Source organism: Bubalus bubalis, chromosome X, assembly GCF_019923935.1.
Source record: "Bubalus bubalis isolate 160015118507 breed Murrah chromosome X, NDDB_SH_1, whole genome shotgun sequence".
Lineage (NCBI taxonomy): Eukaryota > Metazoa > Chordata > Mammalia > Artiodactyla > Bovidae > Bubalus > Bubalus bubalis.
In genome coordinates, this window is record NC_059181.1 from 44,618,784 (window position 1) to 44,643,858 (window position 25,075).

At 39.5% G+C, this 25,075-nt stretch overlaps 1 long non-coding RNA gene across 4 annotated transcripts in view; it reads right to left on the reverse strand.

Moving 5' to 3' along the window:
* Window positions 1-3,041: 3,041 nt before the first annotated feature.
* Window positions 3,042-25,075, reverse strand: part of LOC102400283 — a 113,114-nt gene continuing 91,080 nt past the window's right edge. For 2 of the 4 annotated variants that reach the window (XR_006548867.2, XR_003106884.3), the window contains 2 exons: window positions 5,216-5,258; window positions 3,042-4,370 (listed from right to left, as the gene is read on the reverse strand). This is a non-coding gene — a long non-coding RNA (uncharacterized LOC102400283). Of the gene's footprint in view, window positions 4,371-5,215; window positions 5,259-24,178; window positions 24,235-25,075 lie in introns of all 4 variants that reach the window. The other 2 variants (XR_003106885.3, XR_326757.4) reach the window with 2 other exon arrangements.

Consider the following 25,075-nt stretch of genomic DNA (forward strand, 5'->3'; position numbering starts at 1 on the left):
AAATATCCTAAGCAATATCAAAGAACAACTCTAGTGGATATCAAAACTTACATAGCTTAGTAAAAAAAGACAATGTGGTAAGGGAAAGATTTTAACCAGGTACACAAAACCCAGTAATTATTATGAAAGAAAAGATTTATAGATTGAATAACATAAAAGATTTTTGTTTGAACCACTGAAAAAATGAAAGAGAAACCAGAGTAAAATATATTTGTAATAAAATAACAAAAAACTCACATCCAGGATATATGAAGAACTCCTACAAGTCAACAAGAAACTCAACCCAACACAAAAATGAGCACAAGATTTGAACTTGTACCTTACCAAAATGGAGGTATAAATGGCCAGTGAACATATAAAAATCTGCTCTCATTAATCATCATGTTAAATGCACTATAAATACCACTAAATACCTAGCAGAGTGGTTAAAATTAAGACTTACAATACTGTGTTGATGAGTATGTGGAGCAATAGAAATTCCCACATGGTTGGTTGAAATGTAAAGTCTAAGAATCACCACATAACACCGGCATTATCTACTAAAGCTGACTTATCCAAACTCCACAACCTAACACTTCTATTCCTAAGTATTCTCCAACAGAATGAGTGCACAGGTGCCATCAGGCTGTACGTAAAAGAACATTCATAGCAAGGTTACTGGATGCACAACTGGAAATATCCCAATGTTTACTAACATGGACTAAAACGCAGCAATGAAAATGAACAAACTACATCTACATAAAGCATGGTTAATCTCACACTTTTTGAGAAAATAAGTCAAACACAAAAGATTATGTGCTAAAAATTCCACTTATAGAAACTTTATTAGCAAGCAAAACTAAGCTATACTTTTAGATTTTAGGATGTTTCCTTTGGGGAGGGGAAGGGATGGTGAGTGGGATGGACATATTGGAAGTGTTTCTGAGATACTGGCAATATTCCATTTCTTGACCTGGGTGATGGTTACACACATCTGTTCAATGAGTTGTTCACTTATTTTATGTGCATTTTCCCATAAGCATGCTGTATTTCAGAATTAAAAAATTTTTTAAATGGGAAAAGATATGAACAGGAAATTTATATTAAACTCCCAAAACTCAAATGCATATGAAAAGATGTTCATAATCATTAGTAACTAGAGAAATGCAAACTGAAACATGATCACTTTACACTTTTCAGCCTGGCAAAATATCTCCAGTGAATCAATTTTTGGCAGGGATATGCATAGAACGTCTCATTCATTGATGTAGGGAGCAAACTGATCAGGCCATTCTGAGGGGTGTGTTGTATGTACATGTGTGTGTGTGTCTGTCTCTGTATCTATTATGATCAAACAACTCCACTCACTATATATTTCAAATAATTTCCCACACAGATCCAGAAGGAGACATGTATTAGAATGTTTATTATAATGTTATTTGTGGTGACAAGAAATTGGTTCCCATTTGGGGTCCATTACTGAAAATGGTATAGATATGTGTTAGTTGCAACATCATAAGAGTGTTATACAGAATTAGAAGCAACAAATTAGACAGCAAAATGGACTGACCTTAAAAACATAGTGCTCAATTTAAAAAAAGAAACAGAATGAGCTATAATATAGTACCACTCATGTAAATTAAAAATACCAGAATGCCAAAAAAGATATATTTTCAAGAATATATACAAATTAAATGATGTGTATTAAACATAGTTAACTTTGGTTGGGGAGTGAAGGAAAATGGGAGTACAGGATGGTGATAAAAGGAAAATTTTTTAAAGCAAGAAAGAAAAAATGCAAATAGCCAGGATCAGATACCAACTTAACCAAATTATCGAAGTTAACATCACCAGTAGTGGGACAAATTGACATAACGTGGCTTCTGATATGGTGCACCAAGGCCACAGTGTCACTTGTGTAGTATTCCTGCCTAACACACATAACTCAAATGTAAGCAGAAGGAACTATCAGAAAAATCCAAATTGAGGAACCATCTACAAAATAACAGGCTTGTACTTTTCAAAAGTGGCAAAGCCATGAAAGACAAAGGGGAGGCTGAGCAAGTGTCCTGACCTAAAGGAAACTAGAGACAGGACAACTAATCATGGCATCTTAGATTGGATCTTGAACCAGAAATAGGACAATGGTGAGATAAATTATGAAAGCTGAATAAGGTGTCTGGTTATTTTATCATATTGATGTTATTTTACTGATTTTTATAACTGTAGTTACATGAGATATTAACACTTGGGAAATTGAAAAGGAGTATGTGAGTGTCTATATTTTTGAGATTTAATTTACATATCATAAAGCTCATCCTTCAGTATATTTACAAAGTTGTGCAACCATTACTTGGACATGAATTTGAGAAGTTTCATCACTCCAAAGATAAACCCTCTACCCATTAGAAGTCACTCCCCACGCCCTTCTTCCTCTAGCCCCTGGCAACCATTCGCCTACTGTCCGTCTCTCTAAACTTGCCTGTTCTAGAAATTTCATACAATGGATTCATACAATATTCAGCTTGTTTTTTTTTTTTTGAGGGGGGGCTTCTTTCACTTAGTGTAATGTTTTTAAGTTTCATTCAATATTGTAGCAGCTATCAGTACTTCATTTCTTTTTATGGCTGAATAATATTCCATTGTATGGATAGACCACCTTTTGTTGATCCATTCATCAGCTGATGGGCATTTGGGTTATTCCCATCTTTTGGCTATTATGAATAGGAATAGTGCTGCCATCAACGCGCGTTTATCTAAGTATCTGTCTTCAATTCTGCGTATGTACCTAGGAGTGGACAGGCTTGGTCATATGTATGGTGACTGTTTTAACTTTTTTGAGGAACTGTGAAACTTTTCCAAAACAGCTGCACCATTTTAAACTCCCACCAGCACTGTCTTTACATTTTTTAGACTTTCTTAAAGTGTGAAATTGTTTCAAAATGGAAAGTTAAAAATAATCATATAGTGGGTGCTATGCCTTCTCTAGGAAGAGCCAACATACCAATGTCCATCCTTTCTTGGGTCCCAGAGTAAAAGCTGAGAAAAAATGAGAAAACAAGTTCTTGGTTATTTGCACTTTTATTCTTGCTTTGGGGATCAATTTGATACTGGTCCATCAAACTTGAGAAGGAAATGAAAACTTAACCATGTAACTAGGGAGTTCTTCTTCACAATAGGCTCCACTGTCAACATTGTCTTGTTTAAGGATAGTTAAAGGGACTCAGAACATCATAAGTATAAGAGTGAAGAGAGGAGAAAGAAAACTGTCTCCTTGACAATTATAATTTAATAAACATAATCATGTGTCCCAGAGACTTTTCTCACTCTTCAAAGGCTGTCAAGTAGCTCAAGTAGAATGACTTTCTCTTAGCAGGGTACAAAGGCCAGTGACTTAGGTACAAAATAGACAATGGATTGGAAGTCAAAAGATACACACACATACACTATATTTTAAAAGCTCCAAGTCATTGACTTTATTTTTACTGATTCAGCACAGGGTGAAAAAAATACATTATATCATTACAATTGACTATTACATACAGACATTTATCTTTGTGTTCCTTATATTCACTTTCTGCTTTAAATCTGTTAACTTGTATTCATTTAAAATTCATATTTTCTTACTAAAAGTATCCAGTTCATCTAACCAAGGGTTAAAATTTATATTCCTTTATTACTGAGAATTTAATGGTTTATCTATTTTTTAACACTGAGAGATTTAAATTTATTTACCAGGAACAGACAAACAAAACATAATGGGAAAAAGTTTTCCAGAAGCTATTTCCAACATTCTTTTCTTCTTTTTCTCCTGAAAACTGGTGGTTTATCTTTACAAGTTCTTTTTCATTCCATAAGAAAGCTGTTCTTCTTCTGGTTTCATAAGAGATGGTGAATAGTGGCAAAAAAACAAAAACAAAAAATCCATTTTAGAGTTCACGTCAGAGAGCAAATGATGGGGTGGGATGTTGGGGCAGAGAGATACAGATTCTGGTGAGACTGAAAGTCATTCAAAAAAAATTATGGGGCTGTGGAAAAAGAACAGAAAGAAACTGGGCTCCCGCAGGTGGTCAAGAAGCCAAAACGAGGAGGAATGGTGAGGTAGCAGGGCAGAGTGATGAAGCCCATAAAGGCTATGCCTTCTGATAGTAAATGGGAATAGAAATCAAATACTACTGCTAATAACATGTAGGTGACCAATCCTTGAGAGCTGAGGCAGAGAGAAGGAAGGGTAGCATTACACCTGGTCTCTGGTTCACTGAGCTTCCCAGGCTGATGTGTGCCCATCTTGGTGAAATCATAACAAAATCATGTTTTGCTAAAACGATCAGCTTTCATGGGGTCCTTTCACTGCACTCTGTCCAATGATTAAGCCCAATGGCTTATGCTGCCTGCAAAAGTTAATCCAAAACAGTATAGGTGAAGCATTGATGAAAACAGCCATGAAGAACGTGTTTCCAGGTAGCCTGAAACCCAGCAGACAATGTAGCTGTTGCTCAACAAACACAGAAATCTACATTGTATGCCAGGTTCATGCCCTAGACCTGGATGTTGGGCCTGTAAGACTTCCCACATATGATTTCAATAGAATTGCCTGCTGCATTCAAGATTTCTGGCATTTATCTTCTCTAACAAAGGGAAAAGACAGCCACAAGTCACAAATGCTCTGCTGGGATGTATCTACTACAGGTGAAACTTTCTTAAAATAAAATTACCATGTTATTTTGAGAATGTTATTTAAAAGTCAAGAAAGGAAATGGATGGATGGATGGATGGATGGATGGATAAGCTAGATGGATAGGTAAGATAGGTAGTAGGTAGATGGATGATAGATAGATTGATTTATAACCAAATGCTTGATAGTCTTGTGACCAAATGATGGAAGGACATGGGGGAGAGAGAAAAAAAGATCTATAAACAATCTATGGATAAACTATCCAGATTCCTCCCCTTTGTGGTGTTGAATTTCAAAAGACATTATCATTCATGAAAGCTTGATGGTTCCCACACTCCAGCTAATAAGGGAAGACTTAACAGTCACCCCAGAACTTAACTCTGTGTGTATACTTATGTATAAATCAAGGTAAAGCTTTATTATTGAGGACTTCTCAATAACCTCATTCAGGACACAGTAACTGAAGGTAGAAGATGCCATCAGAGACCCAGTAGCCAGATGTAGCTACTGATTACAAAAGACAGGATCTACACTGGCTACTGAGCCATTGAGGGTACCTACACATTCCAGCAGCTAGATGATATGCAGCCTTCAGGGTGGGGCTCTGTGGAAGGAAAGAGAAGAGATCAGTTCTGGAAACTTATGTGGAAATGGTATCAGGAGGTTTCAATTGCATATTTTCTTTATTGGCAGTCTGACTGACACTAATTCCACGCATGCAATTTAACAGTCTCTAGATTTATTTACTTACTCAACATATATTGAGTGATATTGAGGAAAGTGCCAGATAGTCTCTTAAGTGTTAGAGAGTCAGCAACAAACAAAATACAAGATGAAACTCCCTGCCCTTTTAGAGCAGGCATGATTGCTTGGGATGATACACTTGATTATGTGGCACGTTTTTGAAGTAAAATGTATATGTGTTTGTATGTAAATGTGAAATATTTACACATATAAAATGGAAAAATATACATATGCATATATGAAAAACAAATGAATTAATAAACAAAAACTCAATCCACCATTTCATTGTGGCCTTGGAGAATTTTCATTTGCCTTACAGCACTTTAATATACCAATGATGCACATACATACAATAAATTACAGGAAAAATCATATCATTTCCTCTATTATAGGATGATAGTTATTTCCACCAAACACCTAAAACACCAATGAAAACTGCAAAGAAGATACGTTACAAAGTATTCAAAGGAGCAGCTCACTAGTATGTCAGTTCCCAGCTTTCCTCCCATAATGAAAGAGTTACTCAGTAGTGTCCAATTCTTTGTGACCCCATGCGCTGTAGCCAGGGTCCTCTGTCCATGGGATTTCCCAGGTAAGAATACTGGAGTGGGTAGCCATCCCCTTCTCCAGGGGATCTTCCCGACCCAGGGATTGAACCCAAGTCTCCTGCATTGCAGGCAGATTCTTAACCATCTGAGCCACCAGAGAAGCCCCTCCTGCAATAATACCATGTAGGTTTAAACAGTTAGAGGACAGGTGTCCTCCTCATTGATTCATTCATTCATTCATTCATTCACCCCAGAAATGCCTACTCATTAATTTCTTCCAGGCACTGAGGATGTGACACTGAACCAAGATCCTGCATTCATGGTACTGAGAGCTGAATATTTAGGGTCAGGAAGACAAAAGAAACTCAACAGGTATGGATGATCATTTCCATAAAGTAAAGCAACAGAGCGAAGAGGAATGTTCAGAAGGTAGTCACAGAAAACCTCATTGTGGGTATGACATTTGAGCACATTCTTGAAAGAAAACTGTGTACACACCTGCAGTGAGATAACATCACAGAGAGAGGCAAGATTCAGAACAAAGGCCCTAAAGTGGGAAGAAGCCTGGTGTCTTGGGGAAGGTGTTCTTATATCAGCACATGACCACTGGTAGCCAATTATTATTTCCGACTTTTGGATTTTTATAGAAAGTAAATAACTGTGCAGCTTTGGTCCAAGTACACGTTTTAGAATCTAACCTTCTTATGAATTTAAAATGCTTTGGCTATCACTTGGAAAAGATTTAGGAAAGTTATCATCAACTGGAAAAAAGGCTATACTTAGAACTTTACATTAGTACAATTTGAGTGGACATGCAGCTAGATGCAAATATTTATTGCCTAAAAAAGGTAGCTTTAAAAAACGGAGAAGGCAATGGCACCCCACTCCAGTACTCTTGCCTGGAAAATCCCATGGACGGAGGAGCCTGGTAGGCTGCACTCCATGGGGTCGCTAAGAGTTGGACACGACTGAGCGACTTCACTTTCACTTTTCACTTTCATGCATTGGAGAAGGAAATGGCAACCCACTCCAGTGTTCTTGCCTGGAGAATCCCAGGGACGGGGGAGCCTGGTGGGCTGCCGTCTCTGGGGTCACACAGAGTCGGACACGACTGAAGTGACTTAGCAGCTTAGCAGCAAAAATGTTAGGCAACATTGTAAATTAACTCTACTCCAATATAAAATAAAAATCAAAAAATAAAAAATGTGTTAGGTATAAGATGACTGGTTTTCTGAGAGCTCTAAATATGTCAGTTTCAAGGGAATGATTTAACTATATAATCACAGATGTCTAATTTTAAGAGCGAACCCACTTGCCAAGTTATAATGATAGTGTTTCACCAGGTGGTTAGCTCTTAGGAAAGAAGGATGGAATTTATAAAGTGAAGTAGGTTTTTGTTTTGATTGTTTTGTTTTCTTTTTAAATAAATTAAAAACAACTCCATCTATGAAGTATATTTTGTCATTACCTAAAAAGCCAGGGCATACATACCAAAGTAAGAAAAACAAATTGCTTGTACGAGTTTGGCTGAATCTTACCTTCAATATAAAATAAAGCATTTATAGAACACACTAACTTACATTTCATAAACCACTAAAACTAAATGTTAATAACTATCTTTATGAATAAGAAGACTAACAATTAAAATGAGGCAAGTTTGGTTAGTTTTAGCACCAAAATTCAAAGGATTATCTTTTATAAATTTTGGTGTATATTTAGATTAGAAGAATGGTATTTTTAATTCCCAAAGCTCACACTATTCTCCAAATCTTCCTAGGTCTAAAGAACTACAAAGTTAAGACAGTCTTTTCCCTCAACTTTTAAATTTATCTGGGTAATACAAAAAGGAAAAACTGTAGATAAAATTTTATGGTAGGCTACTCTATAGATTAGAAATGAAGTGAAGTGAAGTCACTCAGTTTGCGAACCCATGGTCTGCAGCCTGCCAGGCTCCTCTGTCCATGGAATTTTCCAGGCAAGAATACTCAAGTGGGTTGCCATTTCCTTATCCAGGGGATCTTCTCCCAACCCAGGGATCAAACCAGGATCTCCCACACTGAAGGCAGATGCTTTACTGCCTGAGCCACTAGGGAAGCTCTATAGATTAGTGTCTACTGCTAACCAATAATACACATTTTAAAGACTATTAAAATACAGGGACTAGAATATATAAGGAATATACTATAGCATAGACTATCAACCAATAATACATTTTATAAGTTTATGAATAAGTCAAACTAATAATGGCAAATTATACAATTCTATTATCTAAAATTAAGAAGACAACTAAACCCCAGGGATGAGTAACAGAACTATAACCAAGTTAGTCACTGTTCAAGTCCTATTCACAGTGCAAAAAAAATAAAACAAAGACAGTCATAAACAACAACCTATCCATCCTGGCTGAAGACCATTTATTGAGGTACACATAATGGGAAAGAGAGTTAAAAGGGAGGAAAAGACTTATTAAAAGTTAAGCCTGCCACCTGCTGTTGGAAAGCCTGCCTGGAACAGGGATAAAGACCATTTCTTGAAATGTTAACCTAGGATTTGAGACCAGGGGCAACCTGTAAATCCAACCAAGAGGTAGACACCCACTGATGTTTAATGCCAAGCTGACATTCTCATCAAAGTTTCCCTGGAAACGAATGAAATGCTGCTTCATGGGTTATTCAACAAAAAGAAGAATAGACTTCCCTGTTTTTTGAGGGATTATCTGGATGATTCTACTTTGCCTCCCCAAAGTATCCCTAAGTTTACAAATTACAATTTGGGGAAAGAAATTTTGACCCCAAGCACTGTATGTACAGGTAGTAAATGAAGAGGGATGAACAATTTCATAGCACTGCTAGAATATTAGCTTTACCAAGTCAAAAACTGTAAAGTTTGGCTCTAAGTTTGGTGGGGACCAATCCTCATCCATGATTTTTCACATATTTTAGCACATGCACTAACAGCTTTCTGGAACTAAATAGGAAGATAGTCAATTCAGTTCAGTTCAGTTCAGTTCAGTCGCTCAGTCGTGTCCGACTCTTTGTGACCCCATGAATCGCAGCACACCAGGCCCCCCTGTCCATCACCATCTCCCAGAGTTCATTCAAACTCATGTCCATCGAGTCAGTGATGCCATCCAGCCACCTCATCCTCTGTTGTCCCCTTTTCCTCCTGCCTCAATCCCTCCCAGCATCAGAGTCTTTTCCAATGAGTCAACTCTTTGCATGAGGTGGCCAAAGTACTGGAGTTTCAGCTTTAGCATCATTCCTTCCAAAGAACACCCAGGGCTGATCTCCTTTAGAATGGACTGGTTGGATCTCCTTGCACTCCAAGGGACTCTCAAGAGTCTTCTCCAACACCACAGTTCAAAAGCATCAATTCTTTGGTGCTCAGCTTTCTTCACAGTCCAACTCTCGCATCCATACATGACCACTGGAAAAACCACAGCCTTGACTAAACGGACCTTTGTTGGCAAAGTAATGTCTCTGCTTTTGAATATGCTATCTAGGTTGGTCATAACTTTCCTTCCAAGGAGTAAGCGTCTTTTAATTTCATGGCTGCAGTCACCATCTGCAGTGATTTTGGAGCCCCAGAAAATAAAGTCTGACACTGTTTCCACTGTTTCCCCATCTATTTCCCATGAGGTGATGGGACCAGATCCCATGATCTTCGTTTTCTGAATGTTGAGCTTTAAGCCAACTTTTTCACTCTCCTCTTTCACTTTCATTACCATGAGATCTACTCCATGGGAGGCAATTTTTGTTTACTTTTGAAGTAAACTCTGTTCGAGTAACATACTGGAGTGTGCTTTGTCACTCGAACAGAGTTACTCGAACAGAGTTTACTTCAAAAGTAAACAAAAATTGCCTCCCATGGATTAGATCCCGTGGTAAGTGTTCTTACCACACATACATTTAAAAAAGACAGAAGGCAGCTATGTTAGGTGTTAGATACGTCTCTTACCTGGATTGTGGTGATGGTAATGGGTGTTTGCATATGTAAACTCATCAAGCTGCATGCATTACGTATGTGTGGTTCTCTGTATATCAATGAAGCTGTTTACAAAAAACAGACAAACTGCCTCCCACGTGGTTAAGAACAAAAAGTCAAATTAACTCTAACTGTAACCCAGGAAAGAAAGGCACAGGGTGAAACTACGCCTGAGGAAAATCCCAACCTTTTAAATACAGGTGTCTAATTAAAGTATGTTTTTGTGAACTCGAATTCCTTTTGTGTTACATTTGAGGACTGAAGCCAGGGTCTCACCATAACCAGCACATGGTTGCAGCCCGTCCAAGTCTTGCATACCTGAGGTCTTGTGACTACACCGACCAAAAACATTTAGACCAGCTGATGGTCACTTGATTTTCATATCTCTTATTTAGTAAATTGCTCAGCAAGTCAACTTGGCGATTGCAGTGAACATTTTCTGATGTTCCTGCTCAAGACATAAAAAAATTCCCTGCCAGATAATTCTAGTCTGAACAGGCCTGTTCTGGCACGAGATCCTAAAACAAGCTTCTAAAGATGAAACTACTCACAGCCCATAAAGACAGACTCAGACGAGTTTTTTAAAAATAATATTTAGCAATTAGGCACATGCCTTTAATCCTTCTCAACGAAAACCAAATTCTTTTAAACAACCATTCGATGAAAACATAAATCATTTTACTCATTAGAAGCACTCAGAGGAAAAGAATAGTTTTCACCAAAGTAACTGCCTTTTTAAGGACAAGTTCCAGAAATTAATTGCTCTAAAGCCATGTGCAAATATCTCTCTCTTTGTCACTCTCCCTCTCTTTGAAAGAAACTTCTAAATTCTCTTCATACAATTGTTGGTGGGGTGCAATAATGGTGAGGAATTCTTACCGCTGAAAAAAAAAAGGAAGTTAAATAATTTGCACCCTATCAATGGTAAGTTAAAAAAAACAGTATCGAAGTAAGGTGACTGTTTTCTGAACCTGTAAATAATAGAGAAAAGTTCTCTTGTTTTTCAGAATCCCTGACAGAGACTTTTAATCATAATTAACTCATCACTATTCTATACCATTACTGGAGTCTTCCTAAATTTGCCCTCATTTCTAAGCCTTGTGCTATTTTATAAAGGCATCAATATCACATATACCTAATAATTCATTTATAATCAAATCTCCACCAAGCCTCTGCTTTCACCATTATACAGAACTCCTTTTGCCACGGAAGTTCTCATGGCACAAAATTCTTCATTTGGTCTTCCTTGACCATTCCCATCAAGTTTCACTCAGTTCAGATGGAGTAAGGAGAAGCAAATCCTTGACCTCTGCATACTGCTTGCCCAGCTCCTCTTCTCCCTCCGCTGGCCCAGCTCAAAGAGATTCTCGAAGAGTCTAGAAGAATTCTAAAAGGCTTTCCTGGAGTCTTCTGCAAAGTTAGCTACATGTTACTCAGGGCCAGCTCCCTCATCACTCAGTCTGTGTCTCAGGCAGAAACACAAGCCAAATGGTTCCTTATTTATTTAGAAATATGTTTCCTCATTAGAATATGAGTTCTATGAGGGTAATACTTCTGAGATTCTGAAGTATTAGCAGATGCACTGGATTATAGTCATCTTTCAATAAATATTTGTCAAATAAAGAAATCCGAGTGAAATGTCTGGCACCTGTACTGATGCGATTCAAAAAACAAAAGGAGACCATCTTCATTTCAGGAAAACTCTTCTATTTCTTTATCCTTTAAACATCATTCACTTCCTAACTTAGTTTTATGGTACTTTTCTATAATATTTGTGGGTGCCTATAGGATCTAGCTCTTTGTAAAGGAGGATATTTTCTGAAGAGAAGTGTGAACTAGTGAAGGGTGTGCCTCAAGGTGCATGTTTCTATACAATCCCTTGTGTTTGTGTTAGTTGCTCAGTTGGGTCTGACTCCTGTAACCCTGGACAGGGTCCTCTGTCCATGGACTTCTCCAGGCAAGAATACTGGAGTGGGTTGCCATTCCCTTCTCCAGAGGATCTTCCCCACCCAGGGACCAAACCCAGGTCTCCTGTATTGCAGGCAGATTGTTTACCATCTGAGCCCCCAGAGAAGCCACAACCTCTTGTAGCACAAGAATAACCTTGTAGCACAGAAGAGTCCTTGGGGCTCAGGAATGCTATTCTGTCTTCATTCCATAGGACAAGCAAACTCCGATGAAATGGAAAAATTGAGACAATTGAATAGGTAATGGCAGAGGATGGGAGAAGAGGATAGAAGGAAGAACAAAGGGAACATCCAGAGGTGTCAATTTCTTTTGCTTGTGATGGCTATGAAATGACGTATACTGTTAGCAAATGAAGCCTCTTTCAAAAATCATACATGTCTATCAGCAGCTAACACTGAGCTTCGATTATTATGAGGTGTATGGTGGCACGTTGATTTTTAAAATTATGTGGTTTGTATAAATGGTTCATACCACAAAGGAAGAGAAGGGGAGACAGATAAGTGTGAAGATGTGGAAGGGCTAATACAAATGATTAGAAAATGGTGGAGTGCAACTAGAGATTATCATGCTAAGTGAAGTCAGTCAGAAAAAGACAAAAACCATATGGTATCATTTATATGTGGAATCTAAAATATGACACAAATGAACCTATCTACGAAACAGAAACAGACTCACAGACATAGAGAACAGGGGGAGAGGGGAATGGAGAGACTGGGAGTTTGGGATTAGCAGATGCAAACTACTATACATAGAATCCACAAACAACAAGGTCCTACTGTGTAGCACAGGGAACTATATTCAATATCCTGAGATAAACCATAATGGAAAGGAGTATTAAAAAGAATGTATATATGTATAACTGAGTCACCTTGCTGTACAGCAGAAATTAACACAACACTATAAATCTGTTATACTTCAATTAGAAAAAATAAATAAAAAAATATTTTTTAAAATCCAATGTGTTGACCAAAAAAAGAAAGAAAGAAAGAAAATAGGAGGAAGACTAAATGTACCATATATCACACTGATACTATCTAATGACCAAGCAGCTTACAACACCCAGGAGACATTCAGCAAAAAAGAACAGGATGAAAATGTGAATGCTACTTGTACAACAAAGAGAAAATGGGAACGTGCAGATTTATAAAGACTGCTTTGATATGTGTTAAATAAAGGAAAAGGGAGTAATTGGCTATTTTCAAACTTCTAGAGAAGGGAAGAAAGATAGCTGTATAAAGTCCAAACCTACACTTCAAGTATTTGCTCAGAGTGGTCACCACCCAGTATGACCAGTTTCTCCAACTGGTGGTTAGGAAACCAAAAGTGCTTCAGTGGTAATAACTCAGTACAAACAAAGGGCCTATAAAAGTCTTGCTGACAACATTTTTTCTCCCCCATTCTTCTCTTCTTATCAGTTGATGCTCCATGAAGGGTTTTTGTCAGGGCCTTTGACAGTATTGTAGAGCAAATGAAGGTGTTCAGAGAAACACTGTCGATCTAATTAAAAGTCAGATCAAAAAAATAACAGAGGAAAATATCAACAGATCAAGCTCTCAGATGACAATTGGAGTTGGATTTTTTGAGATGGTCACAGAAATAGTCTGGAGCGGAAGAAGACAAAGGGATACCAAAGAAGTAGGGCCACTGAGAGGAAACAGACATAGAGGAAAGATGTAGGTCAATACAGCTAAAAGATGGGTAAAGGAGAAGCCCAACACTGACCTACAACACTGAGACACCAATCAATGGGACAACAGCTTCATAGGCGTCCTTGATGAACTAGGTAGAAGAGGAAGTTTATCAGATGGAGAAAACCGGAAGGATTCAGGAGGAGTGACTCTCAGGCGTTTTTCTTTTTCTTTTTTTTTTTAAAAAAAAGAAAAGGTGAGCATCTGGAGTCCAAGAGAAAGGGAAGATTATTTATAGGCCTGGGCAAAGTCAAGCAATGACGGAAGGAAGTCTTTCTTCCTGTGTCGGGTGGAGAGAGCAACAGTGGCAAACTTTATTGCTAGGTTGAAAGGGGAAATAACAGAAACAAAACTACTGTTTATATTGATGGTAAGTAACGCAGGGGGAATCTGGTTCCTTTTTCTATGAGTGGAGAAAGAGACCAGGAGAGGTACTTAGCACGGAAGGGTAGTACAGCTTTGAAAGGACTGCTCAAAGAGGACACGAGAATGTGTGTATGTTGTGGGGTACCGGGGACATGGTAATCTGGGTAAGTATAGGTGGCGATGTGCTATAGAAGTCATTTTCAGTCAAAAAGGAATAGCAAAGGCCTCTCATTTAGAGAAGAGGTGGGGTAAAAGGAGCTCAGAAATGAAGGGAAACCCTTGAGGTCTAATGAGAACACACTAGATGCAACATGGCAATTCTAAAAGAGTGGTCAACCTCAGAGTCCGATGAGCAATCCAAACCACAAGCCCAAGCTTTCCTGGAGTGTCTAGCCTGTAGCTATATATCCTATGGACATGTTGTTGTTGTTGTTTAGTCACTAAGTTGTGTCCAACTATTTTGTGACCCCATGGACTGTAGCCTACCAAGCTCCTCTGTCCCTGGGATTCTCCAGGCAAGAATACTGGAGTGGGTTGCCATTCCCTTCTCCAGGGGATTTTCCTGACCCAGGGATCGAACCCTCATCTCCTGCATTGCAGGCAGATTCTTTACCACTGAGCCACCTGAGAAGCACCACATACATACTACAAGCCAGAAATGAACCCCATTTACTTGTTCCCTTTCCTGACTCCATGTCCCTAGCCCCGTGTTCATTCTCCTGCCTCCCATTCCTTGCTGGTAGGCCATAGCATTGAACTCATTCAAATTTCTCGCTGAAAATTGCTATTCATTCTGACACTCTCTTTTAAGTCCTAGTCTGATTATTGTACTTTCTATAGTCTGGGGAACAAACTGTAAAAGAATACATCCATATCACGATAATCTTTTTCATGCTGATAATTAAAGTCATCCTACTACTGGGAACACTAAAAGTTAATGCAAACCCTATGCTGATAGAAGAGAATTGTTAGGTACATACATCACCACTTTTCTTTCATGTCTGTTCCTATGGAAGCCAGGATGGGCCACGGAATTAGGGATGAAATAAATGGAGGGACTTAAAAGGGCAGAATCTAGAGGATTTGGTGAAAAAAATTAGAACAAAAAAGGTATTTCCTGGATTGAGTTTCATTATTAGACAAAACCTTACAGTCTTTGTGTGCTCTTTTATCTCCAGTTTTTCTAAGGTTAAATGAACCTCAATGAATTTTAAAATCATGAATAGAAAATTGAGAAACTAGAATTCTCGAGACTCAGTCAAGAAAACATGTCTATGTTTTGTTTTAGATATGCCAGTAGGGACAGTCAGAAAACTCTTAAGAAAATTGTCATTTTACCAATATATCAAATAACAGGTTACAAAACAGCATTACTCAAAGTGTGTTCTTTGGAGTATTAAACCAAGAGATGATTCACAAAAACCCCCAGAGTTCTTGGAATCAGATTTGGGAAATGTTGATGTACCATATGCCCCTTCTTGAAGTTTCGATACTAACATGAAAGGTTCTGAAAAGTCCTACCAGAAAGGAACCTATTTAATGTTGTTCAACCCAGTTTTCCTGAACTTATTGGACCACAGAATTTTTTTCCCGATCTCCTGAAAATCTGTTTTGTGAAATGCCATCCAAGACAGTACTAAAGCCTATATTGGTTGCCTCACAGTTTATCACTGGCTTCCCCAGAGGCTCAGCAGTAAAGAATCTGTCTACAATGCAGGAGACGTGGGTTCAATCCTTGGGTTGGGAAGATACCTGGAGGAGGGTATAGCACCCACCCCAGTATTCTTGCCTGGGAAATCCCATGGGCAGAGAACCCAGTGGGCTACGGTCCATGGGGTTGCAAAGAGTCAGACACGACTGAAGCGACTGAGCACGCATGCACACAATTTATCACTTACTCTGGGGAGAAGTCTGTCAAGAATTGTGCCAAGGCAGCTGCTCCCAAACCAGGAATATGAAAAGGAAGAGGGATACTGAAGAGAGAGGGCCACTGAAAGTGACAGAGAGCAAGGAGAGATGTCAGTCAACACAAACAAGGGGAAAGGGGGTACCAGGCATGTGCCAACCTTCCTGGCTAAGTCAACCCTCATGTGCTGTATACTTAGTCACTCAGTCGTGTCCAACTCTTTGTGACCCCATGGACTGTAGCCTGCCTGCCTTTAGCTCTGTATTGTCTCCTTTCAAAGCTACCAGTTTCTGTGGCTGGGACAAAAAGAATGCTTTTTGAGACCTTGGAAAGAAGAATTTAAAATTAAAGTAATCCAGTGTACCAGATTTCATTTATTATGAAACATGGCAATCTGGATGGAAGGCATGGTGCAAATAAAGGAATTAAGCTCTTGTGTTTCCCTGATAGTTTTACAAAGCCACTTGCTCAGTACTGTGTCCTCAGTAATCAGGCCAGATGAAGGCAATCACGTAGTAAACGTCAACACCCGCTGTGTGTACAGTACTGTCTGACTATCACAGCTCTTTCATATCTGAGTCTTTGACTCTTATAACAACCTTGTGAGGCCAGTGACTGTGTTATTATCTATTTATAGATAGGGAAACAGGATTAGATGGGATCACAGCCATGAACACCTCATATACAAATAGATGGGGCTCTCCTAACTGCCTGACAAATTGATGAGCAAAAAGTCCTGGCCAAATACTCAAAGACATGAGTTTGGGAAAGCAGCAAAGTGCCACGGGGAGAATGGTGACCTCGGCCTAAGAAGATGGGGGCTCTGTGATCCAGGTAAACAGCTTGGCTTCATTGGGTCTCAGTATGCCTCCCAAGCAAATGGGGATAATACTTATCCTCCCCATAATGGGATTATTGCGATGACCCCAAAAAATGAAATTTATGAAAGTACTTTACAGATTTTCATGCATGATGCAGATAGAAGAGATTTTATGTCTCTCACAAAGGTAGAATACGAAGGTAGCACTTTCCTGTCTTCACAATCTGAACCCTGCTTCCGATGCTTTAGCCCTCATCATAAAGTGAGTGCTACAGTACTCGTGTTTAAGTCCAAATGCTGATAAACCAAACATGCAGCTGTCCCCACAGGGCTGGACCAGATACCTTCTGAACCACTTCTTTCAATACCTTGTAAACAGGAGGAACTAAAGCGATGGCAACTATTATGTTCACAGTTTAACTTTGGTTTCTCATCTGTACTAAAAGGTTGTATTTCTATACCCAAATCATTAAAACTTCATCAGTTTTTTTTCCTCCTAAGAGATGCCAAGTTTTTATTTTACCAAGTAAGGGGCATCTTTAAATCCCTCCATAAAGATTGCTCTTTTTAATTGAGGAAGAATTAGCACACAATAAACTGCACATATTTAAAGCATACAATTTGATAAGTTTTGGCATATATCTACACTCATGAAATGATCTCCACCATCAAGAGACTGAAATTATCCACCAGCCTCAAAGTTTCTTTGCGTCCTTTTGTAATCACTCCCACTTGCCCCCACCAACTCCCCTACTCTAAGCAACTACTGATCTGTGTTGTCATTAGAGATTGCTTTGCACGTTCTAGAATTTTATATACATGGAATTACGCAGTATGTACTTCCTTGGGGGCTCTGTTTGTCTCATTTCTCAGTCTACTTTTCTCATGTGAGGTCATTTGTGTTGTTCACTATATCAATAGCTCACTTCTTTCATTATTGAGTATAATCTACCATACAGATATACCACAATTGGTTGATCCATTCATCTGCTGGTGTATGTTAGGGTTGTTTCCAGTTTTAGCCATTATTTATAAAACTGCTGTAAACATTCATGTGCAAGTCTTCATAGAGACATATTCTTTATTTTTTCTATGAGTAGAATATCTGGATGGAATGGTAGGTGTATGTTTAACCTTTTAAGAAATTATCAAACTGTCTTCTAAGACTTTTGTACAGTTTTACATTTTGACCTACATGTATTATAAGGATTCTAGATCCTCCAAAACCTTGCCAAGACTCGGTATGATCAGCCTTTTTAACTGCAGCCATTCAAACAGGTGTGTAGTATCTCATTTTCTTCATTTGCAAGTTCCTAATGACTAATGCTGAAACTCCACAACTTTGGCCACCTAATGCGAAGAGCTGACTCATTTGAAAAGACCCTGATGTTGTGAAAGGCGGGAGGAGAAGGGGATGACAGAAGATGAGACGGTTGGATGGCATCACCGGCTCAATGGACATGAGTTTGGGTAAACTCCGGGAGTTGGTGATGGACAGGGAGGCCTGGTGTGCTGCGGTTCATGCAGTTGCAAAGAGTTGGACATGACTGAGTGACTGAATTGAACTGAACTGAATGACTAATGCAACATTTCATGCAATGACTAATGAACTAATGACTAATAAATATTTCATGCAAAGATGGGCTCAATAAAGGACAGAAATGGTATGGACCTAACAGAAGCAGAAGATATTAAGAGAGGTGGCAAGAATACACAGAAGAACTGTACAAAAAAGATCTTCATGACCCAGATAATCACGATGGTGTCATCACTCACCTAGAGCCAGACATCCTGGAATGTGAAGTCAAGTGGGCCTTAGGAAGCATCACTATGAACAAAGCTAGTGGAGGTGATGGAATTCCTATTGAACTATTTCAAATCCTAAAAGATGATGCTGTGAAAGTGCTGCACTCAATATGCCAGCAAATTTGGAAAACTCAGCAGTGGCCACAGGACTGGGAAAGGTCAGTTTTCATTTCAATCCCAAAGAAAGGCAATGCCAAAGAATGTTCAAACTACCGCACAATTGCACTCATCTCACACGCTAGTAAAGTAATGCTTAAAATTCTCCAAGCCAGGTTTCAGCAATATGTGAACCATGAACCTCCAGATGTTCAAGCTGGTTTTAGAAAAGGCTGAGGAAACAGAGATCAAATTGCCAACATCTGCTAGATCATCAAAAAAGCAAGAGAGTTCCAGAAAAACATCTATTTCTGCTTTATTGACTATGCCAAAGCCTCTGACTGTGTGGATCACAATAAACTGTGGAAAATTCTGAAAGAGATGGGAATACCAGACCACCTGACCTGCCTCTTGAGAAACCTGTATGCAGGTCTAGAAGCAACAGAACTGGACATGGAACAACAGACTGGTTTCAAGTAGGAAAAGGAGTATGTCAAGGCTGTATATTGTCACCCTGCTTATTTAACTTATATGCAGAGTACATCATGAGAAACACTGGGCTGGAGGAAGCACAAGCTGGAATCAAGATTGTAGGGAGAAATATCAGTAACTTCAGATATGCAGATGACACCACCCTTATGGCAGAAAGTGAAGAAGAACTAAAGAGCCTCTTGATGAAAGTGAATGAGGAGAGTGAAAAAGTTGGCTTAAAGCTCAACATTCAGAAAACTAAGATCATGGCATCCAGCCCCATCACTTCATGGCAAATAGATGGGGAAACAGTGGAAACAGTGGCTGACTTTATTTCTTCGGGCTCCAAAATCACTGCAGATGGTGATTGCAGCCATGAAATTAAAATAAAGACGCTTACTCCTTGGAAGGAAAGTTATGACCAACCTAGACAGCATATTAAAAAGCAGAGACATTACTTTGTCAACAAAGGTCCGTCTAGTCAAAGCTTTGGTTTTTCCAGTAGTAATGTTGGATGTTAAGTGTTGGACTATAAAGAAAGCTGAAGGCTGAAGAACTGATGCTTTTGAACTATGGTGTTGGAGAAGACTCTTGAGAGTCCCATGGACTGCAAGGAGATCCAACCAGTCCATCCTAAAGGAGATCAGTCCTGGGTGTTCATTGGAAGGACAGATGTTGAAGCTGAAACTCCAATAATTTGGCCACCTGATGCAAAGAGCTGACTCACTGGAAAAGACCCTGATGCTAGGAAAGATTGAGGGCAGGAGGAGAAGGGGACGACAGAAGATGAGATGGTTGGATGGCATCACCGACTCAATGGACATGAGTTTGGGTAAACGCCCTGAGTTGGTGATGGACAGGGAGGCCTGGCGTGCTGTGGTTCATGGTGCTGCAAAGAGTCGGACAGGACTGAGTGACTGAACCAAACAACTGAATGACTAATGCACGCAGGTAGCATGGCCGAACAATCTAAAGTGCTGGATTTAGGCTCCAGTCTCTTCAGAGGTTATTTTTTGGGGCTTCCCTCGTGGCTCAGTTGGTCAAGAATCTGCCTTCAATATGGGAAACCAGGGTTCAATCTCTGGGTTGGGAAGATCCCCTTGAGGAGGGCATGGCAACCCACTCCAGTATTCTTGCCTGGAGAACCCCCATGGACAGAGGAGCCTTGGTGGACTACAGTCCATGGGGTTGCTAACAGTCAGACACGACTGAGTGACTAAGCACAGCACAGTGACTAATGATGCTGAATGTCTTTTCATGTGTTATTTGTCATTTTTGTATCTTCTTTAGTGAAGTGTTTGTTTGAGCCATTTGCCCATTTTTTCTACGTTGTTTGTTTCCTTATTATTAAAAACTCCAGTTTTGTTTTGTTTTTTTACAGTTGGTACAAGATTGGTAACTAAGAATTCAATCAAAATTTTACATAGTTCATGGGTACCCAAGAGAGTAAAAACTTCACAATGATTACTTCCTAAAGCCTATGCTGAAGTAAAACATTCTCTAAATGTTAGGGCAAACTTGAAATTCTTCTAAAGCTTGAAAAGAACTTAATTATTCTTTTAATCAGTATTGCTGCTAAGTCTACACAGGTTCAACTTAGTAAAAAAACAACAACTGCATTTCCATGTACTCTACTAGTACCCAAACCATCTTAGTTCTTCCTTCGTACATTAGCTGAAAATCACCAAATTTTGTCTTGAAGCCACATTTCATACTTTGTACTAATTATGTTCTAATATCATAAGATTCTACTTTTCAGAAATAATGTTTTTATGTCAAATGTGTGCCTACATTCAAAAAGTGACAAAGACCAAAACCTCTGTCACACTATGCCAGCAGCCACAGCTGAAATGTAATTTGCAAGCATGAAGATGAATTCTCCTTTAAGGTCTGTAGAACAGGCTAGATTTGAGGGCTGCTACGGGCTTTCCTTTGAGGAAAAGCAAGCCCAGTTCTGCTGTGCAGGGCATCGGTTCGCAGCTCAATTGTTACAGTTGATGTGGGTTTCCTTTTAGATGCCTGGAAAATGACTCTGCTGACCACATCCACATTCTGAAATACTTTTTGAGAACTTGTAACCAAACTGCAGGAACTGACTCATTTTGCAGTGCCCAGCTACCACACAATCGTACCAGAATAGACTCCAGTCAAAAGCAGAAATAGGGAGGTCTCAGAACACAGGCAACAAATTGTCTCTTTACATGGGGGGAGAGAGGGGGAAATCCCAGGGCACATGGGATGAAATGGCTCAAGCCCTAGGAGACCATCAAGATGGCCTGAGGGGAAAGACTAAACAAAACTTATGACTTCGTGGGCAATATAGGTGTTACCCGCAAAGCTTAAAGTCAGAGGCTGGTGAAAAAAGGACCTGAATGTCTAGCTCTCTATAGTGCACCTAGAAAGTAGATTCAGTTAAGAGAGATATGTGCGGGAGAATCTGCAGGAAGATAGTGTCTTGAATGCCCATTCTGGAATTCCTTGCTCAGGAAGTTAGGAGCCTGCCCCTCGTCTCTAAGTAGATGAGCAGGAATGGAATCCTAGCAGGGATGCCAGAAAGAAGTCAGGCCAGGGCCCAAGGACACCAGCGCTTAGGACCAGAGATTTGCTGGTACTCTAAGGTTCCCCTCCATCCTTCGTTATTTATTTCTACTTCTTTCTCTCTCAGCTCCCAATGTGGTCCATCCAACTGGGTCAGCTTCCTCGTGATCTGCGAATTCTCACTCCCTCTCTCACTGCAGTTCCTACTTAAGGGGCAGGATGGAAAGGAGCACACTGGGCCCTCCTCCACAAAACACTCTATGTTCCCAAATTACTGACTTCTCCTCCCCACAAGGGAAACTGTCATTCTCTCAGTCAGTTTAAGCCAGAGGCAGTAAGGAAATCCAGTCCAGTTGAACTAAACTATAAATGACAGTAACTCTTTCCTGCAGGTGGGTCCTTGGCTACAAGAATACGAATGATAACCTAGACGCATAACTAACTAGTAGGGCTAGGGGATAAAATTTAGATGTGAAATCTCAGGTGGTGTAAAGTAAGATAAACCTGGACAATACCTCCAAATAGCTACCAAGGGCATCTGCTAAGCCCTGGGAGTTATCAGGCCTGGTGACATGGTCCAATGTTGATAAGGCGACCTCTATACATACTTTATGTCTCATCTCACTTCATGCCTCTTAACATATACAGTCCCAGAAAACAGAAATTGTGTCTACCTTATGCAAAAGGTAGAACTTTAGTATCAGATGATAAAAATAAAAGAATGACAAGCGGACGCAACTCATTTACAGCAGTAAACACTATTTTAAAGAAACTACAAGTGTTTTTAACACAAATTTAAAGAAAAAAATGTAGACAGAATCCCCTTCTTCTCAACTGGTCAACTGGTATGATTTTCCCACAATCCCTTTCTGTCTCCAATTGTAAAATGAACACGTGTGACATGACTTTTTAACCTAAGTCAAACGGTAAATTTTCATATAGATTTCTAAGAGGTAAACTATCAATTGGTTGAACTGAAAACTAGGAGCTATATATAAAAATCACTTTGAAGGTAGAATTCATTAAAAACCACACAGTTCAAAAGTCTTAACTATTTATCACTGAGTGAAAAATCAGCAAAGATAGGTCCCTTGGAAAAGTGAGTTTGGGCTAAGTGTAAATGGAATTGAAACATCTCACTGCTAGAAAACTGAATACTCCATGCCTCTGAGGAATAGATGTGACAGGAAAAAATTACCCACTTTTGGATCTTTAGCTGATAAGAGGTTGATAGCTCAACTTTATCTTTCTTTACAAGGTTTTCATATCATCATAACTTAAATGACAAAAGTAGCATTTCCCAAAAGAGTGCCCTACACAATTTCTACACACTCTGGTTATGAGGCACAAGGCTAGACTCTCCAGGATCTTTACAGAAGTCACCTGTCCCTTTGGAACACCATCTTCCTTCTCTTCAGTTACCATTTCCTATCTGGTAGCTTCCCAAGTGGCTTAGTGGTAAAGAATCCACCTGCCAAGCAGGAGATGTGGGTTCAATTCCTGGGTCAGGAAGATCCCCTGGGGAAGGGAATGGCAACCTACTCCAGTATTCTTGCCTGGGAAACTCATGGACAGAGGTAACCCAGTGGGCTACCGTCCATGGGGTCGCAGAGTCAGACACGACTCAGCAACTAAACAAGAACAACTTTCTCGCAGCTTCTTACTACAGCCAACGGGGCCCTACGTGATCTGCAACTTACTACCTCCCACTCCTCATTTACTACTTTCCCCCTTGCTTGCTGCTCCACACTGACCTCTTTATTGTCCTTTGAACACACCAAGCTTGCGCCCTCCTCCAATGCAACAGTTTTGTTTTCTCTGCCTAGAATCTTCTTCTCCCAGATTCACACATGGCTGTCTCCTCGCTTCCCACAGATAAGTCTGCACAAATATTGCAACATCAGAAAGAACTTTCCTGTCAGCTCTGGATAAAGTAGCTCTTCCTTAGACTCCTGGGTACTCTCTATCTGTTGGAGCAAGCTTTGTTTTTTCTCTCTAGCACCTTTTAACGCCTGGCATCTACTTATTTGTTCAATCACTGTCAGCCTGCCCCATCCATGCAATCAGGGAGCTTGTTCACTGCTATATTCCCAGACCAGGAACACCATCTGATATATAGTAGGTGTGCAATACATTTTGGTAAAATGAACGTTTCCCACCTGACAGCTTTGTCAACTGTTCTGCTACAAGCCTTACAGGGTCTGGTTGGCACCTGGGGCCATTTTTGTTAACATCTTACCAAATACCCCATACTTCAAGGACCAGGTGGATAGGAGCTATAGGAAAGGTTTTTTCCCAGCCTGAAGAGAAATTGTGCAGAGGTTGTGGGAGAAAGAACAGTTTCTTTATAGTCCGCCTGCCATCCAAGGGTAGAAGATTCGTGAAAATCTTTTCGAGTATCACTGCCAAACAGGATGGAGGAAAAGGTAGAAATTTACTATCTTTACCAACTTAACTTGTCCCAAACAGTCCTTAGTTGATCTAGTTCAGAGAGAAGAGCCCTGAGATCATGAGCCATCCTTTTAGAGGCTGAATGATTTCTGTTTTTAAATTTACATTAAACATTTCCTTCCATTGGGCCATATATACCTGCTGTTGATGTAGACTTCGCATGTCATGCGTTACCTTTCTTGCTATAGTCACACCTGTATCAGAAAACAAAGTTTGCACCATTACAAATAATTTGAATGGTTATGTGTGTTTCGAAAACTATGGAAAATAACACTCAGGTTTAAAGCACAAGTAAACATAATGACTGCCTTGAGAAAGAGTATTCCTAACTGTAGCACAGTGACAAGTACACTTCTTTAAGCGTTGGTAGTTTAAGCCCTCTTCCCTATCCTCATCTCCCCCAGAGAGAGCGAGTGTCCCTCATTTTTCCCACTTTCACTTACAGATATTTTCAAAAATTCCTAATATATTTAATTGAGGGCAGGACAAGACTTCTGACCTCAAAATTGATTTAAATTCTATTTTTAAATTATTTTCCAAGACACCATTGTGGAATCCTTTGTTGTCTCATAATTTTCTTCAGAGAAATTAGTCAAAAACTCAGGGGAACTCTTAGACTGGATTTACTGATGGATTTCCTACTATGAGTCCTTTTCCCACCACCATTAAAGAAGGAAAGAAAAATCATTTCTCTGCAGTATTTTCCTGTCAGGAGCCCCTTCTTCCCCTTACTTTAAAAAAGAAGTCCAGCTGCCAAAGGAAGAGGCTTAGAGATTTTGATGAATGTCAGTCTGTGAAATGTGCCTTGTCTCCAAGATGGCAAAGGATCAAATAAAAGATGTAGTCATTGAGGTGAAAGGAATAAAGACTGAGTTTGTAGTTACTCCTCTTCCTTCTCCTAATGGACCTCACCCTGTCCTTTCTTTCATCTGTCTGCAGGTAGGGACTGAATGAGTTAGATGAGAACACAGGTAAATGAATGAATGAATGAATGAACAAATGAAAGAATAAAGACAGGTATGCTTTAATATATCC